Source organism: Cebus imitator, unplaced genomic scaffold (assembly GCF_001604975.1).
Source record: "Cebus imitator isolate Cc_AM_T3 unplaced genomic scaffold, Cebus_imitator-1.0 Scaffold13, whole genome shotgun sequence".
In the NCBI taxonomy this organism is placed as follows: Eukaryota; Metazoa; Chordata; class Mammalia; order Primates; family Cebidae; genus Cebus; species Cebus imitator.
Genome location: NW_016107328.1, coordinates 5035769 through 5044771, shown reverse-complemented (window position 1 = coordinate 5044771; position 9003 = coordinate 5035769).

Here is a 9003-nt window from a genome sequence, read left to right as displayed (position 1 = left end):
GTTTCACCATGTTGACCAGGATGGTCTTGATCTCTTGACCTCGTGATCCACCCGCCTCGGCCTCCCAAAGTGCTGGGATTACAGGCTTGAGCCACTGCGCCTGGCCATTTCACTTCTGATCTTCAGTTTTCCTCCCTGAATAATATGGGTTGAGTTGCTGTTATTTAGTGACCTCCCAACATTGTTGACACTCTCTGTATCTGGTCGTACTTTCATCTTCCCCTTTATATTTATACAAAAAGGTCACCATGGTATATGCACAAATGAAGTTTGTCCTCATACCAACTTCCAAATCAGCATGACCAATATATTTGCTTAATTATTTTGGTCATTTTTTTCTACTGATTGGGAAAAAGATTCCTCAGAAAATGACTTCCCATTAATTCATTGCTTTGCTTCATTATTAAATTAATTGCAGCCGTTTTCATTGCTGAATAAAAGGGCATGCATACTTTGGATTCAGTCTGATGCTGATAAAAGTTACTATCTGTTTGGAAATCTACCTGACTTTTCCACTCTACTTGCTGTCGAATTTTAATAGCATTGAATCAGGCCCCCTAATAAGAATTGTAATGACAACCTGCATTTTATAGTACTTTATACCTTCCAAAGCAGTTTCAAGGGAATTATACACATGCATTATCTCACTGATCCGCCATGGCAGGTAGGGAAAAGGGGAACACCTGGGCGGTTTGCATGAAAGCCCAGATTAGCTTCTCTGATTGAACAATTCATATCCATTTTCATTCTGCAGAAAGCAGAGATTTAGATTCAAATTTGGCTCCTATTTATTTCAGGCCTTTGACACTTTTTTCTAGACATTATCTGATTTACTACTTACTGCCATGCTTGGAGGTGGTTATCTTGTTCACTATTTTCAAGTGAAGAAACAGAAGCTCACATATATGAAGTACCTGATGCAAGGTCACTGGCTCATAAAAGGAAGCAGGATGCAGTCTGCAGACTCCTGACTCCCCGTCAGCATCCCCCCTCGTTCCCAAGGGAATGGAAATATACAGTGCTATTGTTATCTGAATGTTTGGGAGAAGGGTGGGTGGTGTTAAAAGAAAATATCTCACAAGCCCACTGGCACTTGATTTGTTAAAACTGTAATAACCACACTATTAACAGATCTTTTTGTACTAATGCTTTCAGGGGCTCTCTCATTGGCATTATTTGTTTGACAAAATAACATTGTATGCTTGATATCATTAAACCCATTTTACAGATGGGAAAACAGGAAAATACTGATTTTTTCCTAGTTTACTTAACTGGAAGTAAGGTAGGAAGAACCTAAAGTTTACTCCCCAAAACTGTGCTTTAAAAAGTGACCACTGTCCTCGTAGCCATGTTTATTTATTATTTATTAACCTGCTTGCTGGGTCTTCATTATGAAGAAGCTCCATAGATATGTATGCTTTTTCGTTTATGCATACCTATTTATGAAGCCATAACCATTAGGATGACTACTATGGAAAAAAGAAAATAAAGGTTGGTGAAGATATGAAGAAATTGGAACACTTGTGCATTCCTTACGGTAATGTTAAATTGTGTAGCTACTGCAGAAGGCAAGTTAGCAGTTTTTCAAAAATTTAGACATAAAATTACTATATAATCCAGAAATTTTACTTGTGGATATATGTGCACAGGAAATGAGAGTAGGGACTCAGATCCTTATACACTGATGGTTATGGCAGTGTTATTCATAACAGCCAAAAGATGAAAACAACCCAAATGCCCATTGACAGGTGAATAGATGAAAATACGTGCTATATAAATACAATGGAATATCACACAGCCTTAAAAAGGAATACAATTGCTTAAAGAATTTTACAGACTACATCATAGTTGAATTTTGAAGATATTATGGTAGTCTGCACCAAAATGACAAACATTGTATGTTTCTGCTTGTATAAGTTACATAGAATAGTCAAATGCATGGAGATATAAAGTGGAATAGATGTTACAAGGCTTAGACGGATCAAGTAATGTGGAGTTAGTGCTTCATGGGTACAGAATTTCAGCTTGGGATGATGAAAAAGTTTTTGAGATAGACAATGGTGATGGTTGCATAACATTGAGAATATATTTAATGCCACCAGACTGTATACTTAAAAATGGTTAAAATTGCAACATGCTATGTATATTCTACCACTATTTTAAAAAACAAATTCAAAAACCTTAATATTTATGAAGCATATTTATTTTTATGTAAGATGGGGATATGGTGATAGAGAAGGTGTGATCAATTATTTCAACAGGACTATCATCTATCCAGAGAAATATGTGTATAAATGGTCAACAATAGTACAGAATACTAACAGCTCTAATCTGGGTGTTCTGAACCAATTAATCCCTTGAATATTGACAATTCTCTGTTCAAACATTTCAAAAATTCTATTACAAATGTTGATAGAAAATGTCCTAATCATTACTCATTTTTTCAATCTAATGACACTGAAGACACTGTGCATTCATTCACTATGTATTGATTCTGTATTTAAACTCATTGACACAAATTCATTGGACAAATACTACACAACAGGCACTGTTTAAGGTTTAGGGACATAGAGATGAATAACTAAGATTGGCTCTGGCCCTAAGGTGGCTGAATACCTGCGGATGCATAGAGAAGATGTCAGAAAGAGACACCATGAGCAGTAACTATGGAAAAATGCACACACAGTGAGGGAAGGACTGCAAAGCTGGAGTAGGTAAGGGGCAGTAAGGGAAGTAACAACTGTGCTAATTCTTAAAAAGTGATTTTGGTTTTGCCAGATGTACATTGGAAAGAAGAAATCTTCAGCAGTGAAAAAGGGAGTTAATATCTGGAGTTAACCACAGTTTGTTCCATATGCCTAGAAGAAGATTGGACAGGGTTGCAGGGGCCAAATTGTGAAGGACTTTTTATAACATTTTGAAATACATGCCATTGGAAATACAGAGTTGCTAAAGAGTTTTAGTTAAGAACAGTGCTCATTAGTAGTTCCACCTCAGATCAGCTTGGCTTTGGAGGGAATATATTGGCATCATGAGATGTTGGAAGGAGATATGATATGACAGGTAGAAAATTAGTATAATAATTCAGGAAAAAGATAATATGAATGTGATTCAAGATGGTAGCAGAGAAAATGAAGACAAAGGTATTAATATAGAAAATGATAAAGAGGTGTAATTGATAGGAATTGATCATAAATTTGAGGAAAGGAATGAGAAAAAAATATGCTTTTTTTTCTCAATGTACTCTTGTCATTACGCATATTAGTAAATTACATTAGCTTTACTTTGGAGATATCTCTAGAGATTATGGGTTAGATTAGCTATCTTTTCTGGTTGAAATTTTTTCTGTCTTTTCCTGGTCGTCAATCATCATTGAGTTTTAACTTTTAGCAGATAGTTCCCTTCTGATCTACCATCTGTTATCACTTAGAAAGAAGTAAGGTGGATGAGGGTGCTAACTTATTAAGAAAAGTACATGAGTTACCTTAGAAAGTAATGCTAGAAATAAGCCATTAATAATACTCATCCCTTGTTCACTTCTATATCACGAAGAATAATGCTTGGCATTATTAATAACTCCTCAAAAACCGTTTGTCACATAAACAAAGGAATGAATGAATGAATGAATGAAATATAGTAGACCCAGTATCTTATAAGTAGGAGCTGTTCTGAGGCCTTGAGAGTGGTTTGATGCTTCTTTCATGAAAAATGCATGGTATGAGAGTAGGGGAAAAAACTGGAATGATACTTTGGGCCTGATGTAGGTAGAGTAGCATTTGTTTATGAAAATAGGTAATAATTACATATGTACTAAGTAAGGCCTCATACCTAATACATAATATATGTAGATAAGCACACTTTGAGTGTTATTAACCTGGACAAAGCTTACTGATGTTTTTGAATTGAGTTGAAGGTGCTGGTCTACTGGTAATAAGAATCAGAGACTATCCATCACTCTCTACCATGATGAGGTTCCCCAAAGCCTCTGACAGCTCTAGGATTAGTCCCTTCCCCATGTCAGAAATTTAAAGCTGCAAAAACTTGCATTTTTAACATAAGGAGGAAGTTCTAGCCTAGTTCATTCTTCCCAATCTCCCCTCCTCTTCTGGAGGCAAACAAATATGGAGCAACCTGAGGGTGCTGTGAGGATAGGGACAGAGGGAGGCACGGAAGGATGCTGGGGATGCAGACGCCCACTGCAAAGTTTTGAAAAGGGTCAGACACATCTTCTGGTCCTTCTCAGGGAAAAATACATAAAACAAAACACTATAAAGAGAGTCCAGAAATGAATCCTGGACTGAATTCTTAGTCAGAAAAAAGAACAACTATGAATAAAAATAGCATCAGCATAAAATAACAAAGATGGCAAAATTGGCGAGTAGGCTGGGCTGAGTGTTGGTTCAGCAAATCTCTCTGTGATATTTTTCTTGCCGATTTGAAGCCTGGTCTCTCAGGCACCCTGACCTCTTCTCACTTGGATCGCCAACCACACTAGCATGGTGCAGTTTTCCAAAGGACTCATGTTAACTATTTCCTCAAAGACTTTCTGCTGTCTGAAATAGCGTACCCCTTCTCTCCCTAACTTTTATATCTGAAGAACTCAAAGTCACCGTTCAGAATTATAAAACACTCCTGCATCACTTCCTTCTCCTTCATCCTTCATAGCACTGACCTCAATTATAGTTGCTTGTTTTTTGCTCCCTCTTTTCTGCTTTATACCCCAGACTCCACAAGGGTGAGATGTCCTTTTCTTTTAATTCTTTGAACGCAGTACAAAAGGAATGCCTGAAACTTAGGCAGCATCAAATAAAACCAGCTATTTACTTATATTTTCAGGAACTAATTCTTACAATTTACAGCATATTTCAATTCTTTCAAATGTATCCATCTTATTCAATTGAATCAAGTACTCGTTTATGCAGGACACTTAGAAGAGCCCAATGATGGTGTGTGTGAGTCAAAAGAAAAAAAAAAAATGGCATGGCACCAATCACATAGTTCCATTCTCCTACCAGTGGACTGAGGGTTGAAGCTTGTTAAGGGTTCAGTTGTGTCCCTGACAAAACTCATTTGGACCTCTAAATGTGACTATATTTAAAGATACAGTCTTTAAAAAGATAACTAAGTGTAGGTGCTCATCCAACATGACTGGCATTCTTTTAAGAAGAGATTTGGCCACAGAAAGGCATGGGGGGAAGAACATCATCTGCAAGCCAAGGAGAGAGGACTTAGAAGAAACCAACCCTGCCAACACTAACCTTGGACTTCCAGCCTCTAGAACTGAGAGAAATAAATTTCAGTTGTTTAAGCCATTCAGTCTGTCATACTTTGTGATGACTGCCCTGGCAGACTAATCTAGGGATGATGAGACATCTGCAAGGCTCCCATAGGATGAACCTGATCCACTGGAAACCCAGGCTTTTCCTGGGGCCACAGCATCTCTTTGTGGGAGCCTGTTTTTACCATCCAGTAGGGGTAGGGCTGAGTCTCAAGGGTGGACGTGTTTGTGACCAGAGATCATTCTTCATGATTTCCACCCTTTTTGGTTCTGCTTCTCAGTGGTTTTTCTCCCCGTGTTAGTTATGTCAGGAAGTGGGGTGGGGAGGTGACATTTAACTTTCTTTGGTTTGTTTCCATATAAACTCAAATAGAAGAAATGGAACATTTATCTTGGCAATTAGTACCTTATATTAGCTAGAGTGACAAAGTTAATACAGCAAAATTTCCCTCTGCCTAAAACTGGTTGACTATTACAAGGATATATTTAAAGCTATGAAATAATTTAAATAAAATGTGTACTTCCTGTGAATTTTGAACTGTCAAATATACTTGCTCTGGTTTTTTTTTTTGTAAAAAAAAAAAAAAAATTCAAAACAAAACAACAACGACAAAACAACTAGCATTGTTCAGTTTCTCCTGTAATCCTGTAATACCTTGGGAGGCTGAGCTGGGAAGATTGCCCGAGGCCACGAGTTTAAGATTAACCTGGGCAACTTAACAAAGCCCTGTATCTGAAAAAAAAATTTTTTTAAGGTAGAAAAAGAGGTTGAAACTGTGTCTGTTTTTTAATTTTCTTATTTTTATAGATTTAGGGAGTAAAGTATAGCTTTATTACATGAATATACTTCAGAGTGGTGAAGTCTGGACTTTTATTTGGGTGTAACCATCACTCAGACAGTGTACATTGTTCCCATTAGGTAATTCATCATTTCTCAGCCCAGTTCCATCCACTCACCTTTCCAAGTCTCCAATTTCTTTTCTTTTCTTTTTGTTTCACTTCGTTTTGTTCTTTGTTTTTTTGAGACGCAGTCTCCCTCTGTCGCCAGGCTGGAGTGCAGTGGGAGGATCTCGGCGCACTGCAATCTCCGCCTCCTGGGTTCAGGTGATTCTCCTGCCTCGGCCTCCTAAATAGGTGGGATTACAGGCACCTGCCACCACGCCCAGGCAATCTTTTTGTCTTAAAAAGATCCCTCTGTTGCTGCAAAAGGCATGATTTAATTCTTTTAATAAGTTAGTCATATTTTAATCTCTACTTTTAAGAGTTGACAGTCACAGTTCATCATCATCATCATCATCATTTCTGCAGTATAATCACTTTCATACAGATGATGAAAGGAGACGTCAGGGTCTCACAGTAATAAAAATGGTAAATGAAAGGTTCAGAATTTGAGCCTGTCTCTGATCCCCATAACTGAAGCCCATGCTGATTCATGATATGTTGCTTTGAAAACGGAAAACACACTATGGTTAACACACTTGCAAACTCTATCATATGTCAATTACCTGTGCTTTCTTGTGTTTTAAAACACCTCTAAACATTGCATTGCCTTTTAACTGCCAATGTAACAGGGATTGAATTTTCACCAAATCTTCAGCAATGTGTTTGTGGTTACAAAATGGAATCGTATCCTTCAGAATAGCCTTCAGAGAACAGCAGGACTAGTTAGCTTCACCCTGTTGTGCAGGAGAACAATTTACACACAAAACTTATATCTGGATAAATGACTTCACAGAGTCTTTCTAAGTTTCATAGCCTTCAATTTTCTGGCCAAGATGCAATTGTCACTTCTTACTCCTGAAAAAGCCTTCGGAAATCATCTCAACTAAACCTCTGACTTAGCAGAGGAAACTTTTGGTCAGTCTTTTTGAATGCTGAAAAATATAGCTTAATCCAGCCTTGAAAATCAGGTACTTGCTTCCTACACATTCTGGTTCATAAATTCACCACTTGAGGTTTTGGGATTCAGGGGTGCTCCCTTAGCAGCAGTGGGTGGAACACTGAATTAGGAGCCAAGAAGTGAAACAATAAGAATATTAACATTTGTTAACTGTGTGTGCCAGAAGGCCCTGGACTGGGTGCTAGAATGAGGAACTCAGCACTTATTGAGGTTTACACTCAAGCGTGGGAGAAAAACATAAACCAATGACCAAAAGGGGGAATTGAAGTTGCCAGTGTAATAGACAGGACAGTGAGAGTTGCCTACTGTGATGAATGTCTGTAACAAGAGAGTTGATTTAGTCCTGGGGTCAATGGATTCCCGGGGGTATTAAAAATTATGCTGAGATAATCTTAGAAAAATCCCTATGAAGTTCATTTTAATCTCCTATAAAACTCCTTTTTAAAAATGAGAAAACTGAGGCAGCCTAGGTGAAGTTAAATGATTTTCTGAGGCCCCTACGCTAAGCAACAGAGCTTGTACTCAAAGCCAGGACTGTCCTCCACTTAATATTCCCCATTATATCACACCTGACACCCTAGGACTGCCTAGGACTGGCTTCTAGTCCTCTTCTTACTAACCCTGAATATACATTTTATCCTGTGAGACACAATTGTGTATTGCAGAAAGAGAATGAGTTTTAACATCTGATAAACTTGGGTTCAAATTCTAGTCCTTTTACCTGCTGAATGAGTGTGGACAAATCATTTTAACTTTTTGGGCTTCCCATTCCTTAATAACAAAGAAGGAAAAATGTTATGTACCTTATGGAGTAGTTTATAAGTGTTGTATTGGACCGAGCGTAGAAAGTTAGCACCAAGACAAAAGTATGCCAGATTGCAGGGTCATTTATTATGCCGGCGACCATAGAGGACTCACGTCTCTCCAACCAGTGGCAACAAAAGGAGGGTGCCAAGACTTTTTATACCCAAAAAATCACCTTGGGAGTGGGGGTGAGGAGCGGGGATGGGGATGAAAAGGTTTTGGACATTCCAAGGGCTAGGGGATTCTGTGATTCACCTTCTGGGCGGAGACGAGGGCAGGGGTCTCTGGACATTCCAAGGTCCAGGGGATTCTGTAATTCACCTCCTGGGTGGAGACGAGGGCGGGGGTCTCCGGACATTCCAAGGGCCAGGGGACTTTTGTCATTCTGTTTGTTACTTCAGTGGTTTACAGAAGTCAAGATAAGCATTTGTTTACACACAGATCTTAGTTATCCTGGGCTGCTTATTTTAGTTATTACTAAATAACTAAAGCAAAGGCTAGCAATTCTGGCACAATATCACATAAGATTAGAAATAAGAAACACAAGGTGCTCTATAAAATAATAATAACCAGCAACACCAGAAACAACAAACAAAAGGCTATCATTTCTTTGAGCACTTGCCATGCGCTAGACACACAATCACATTTATTTCCTACAATAATCCTAGGAGATAAGTACAATTATCACCCTCATTTTGAAGAAGAGAAAATTGTGGCACTAAGTAATGAAGTGTTTTGCCGAAGGCCACAAAGATAAGAAATGGCAGAATTAGGGTAAGAATCTAGGAGCCTGGCTCCAGAGCCCTGTCCACGTTGTATGACCTCCACAATTACTGTCTGTAACATGTACTGGGGATGTGGGAAGTTAGAGTGGGTGTTCCTTCCAGCACACGCTTTCTGATCGCTTTCTTTGCGGACAGTTTAAAGGTTGCGCATGTGCACACACACACACCACTCAAATTTTCCCTTTTAGGTTCTTGGAGCTGGCCCTTGCTGGCTGTAGTGTTTCTTTCTTTCTTTT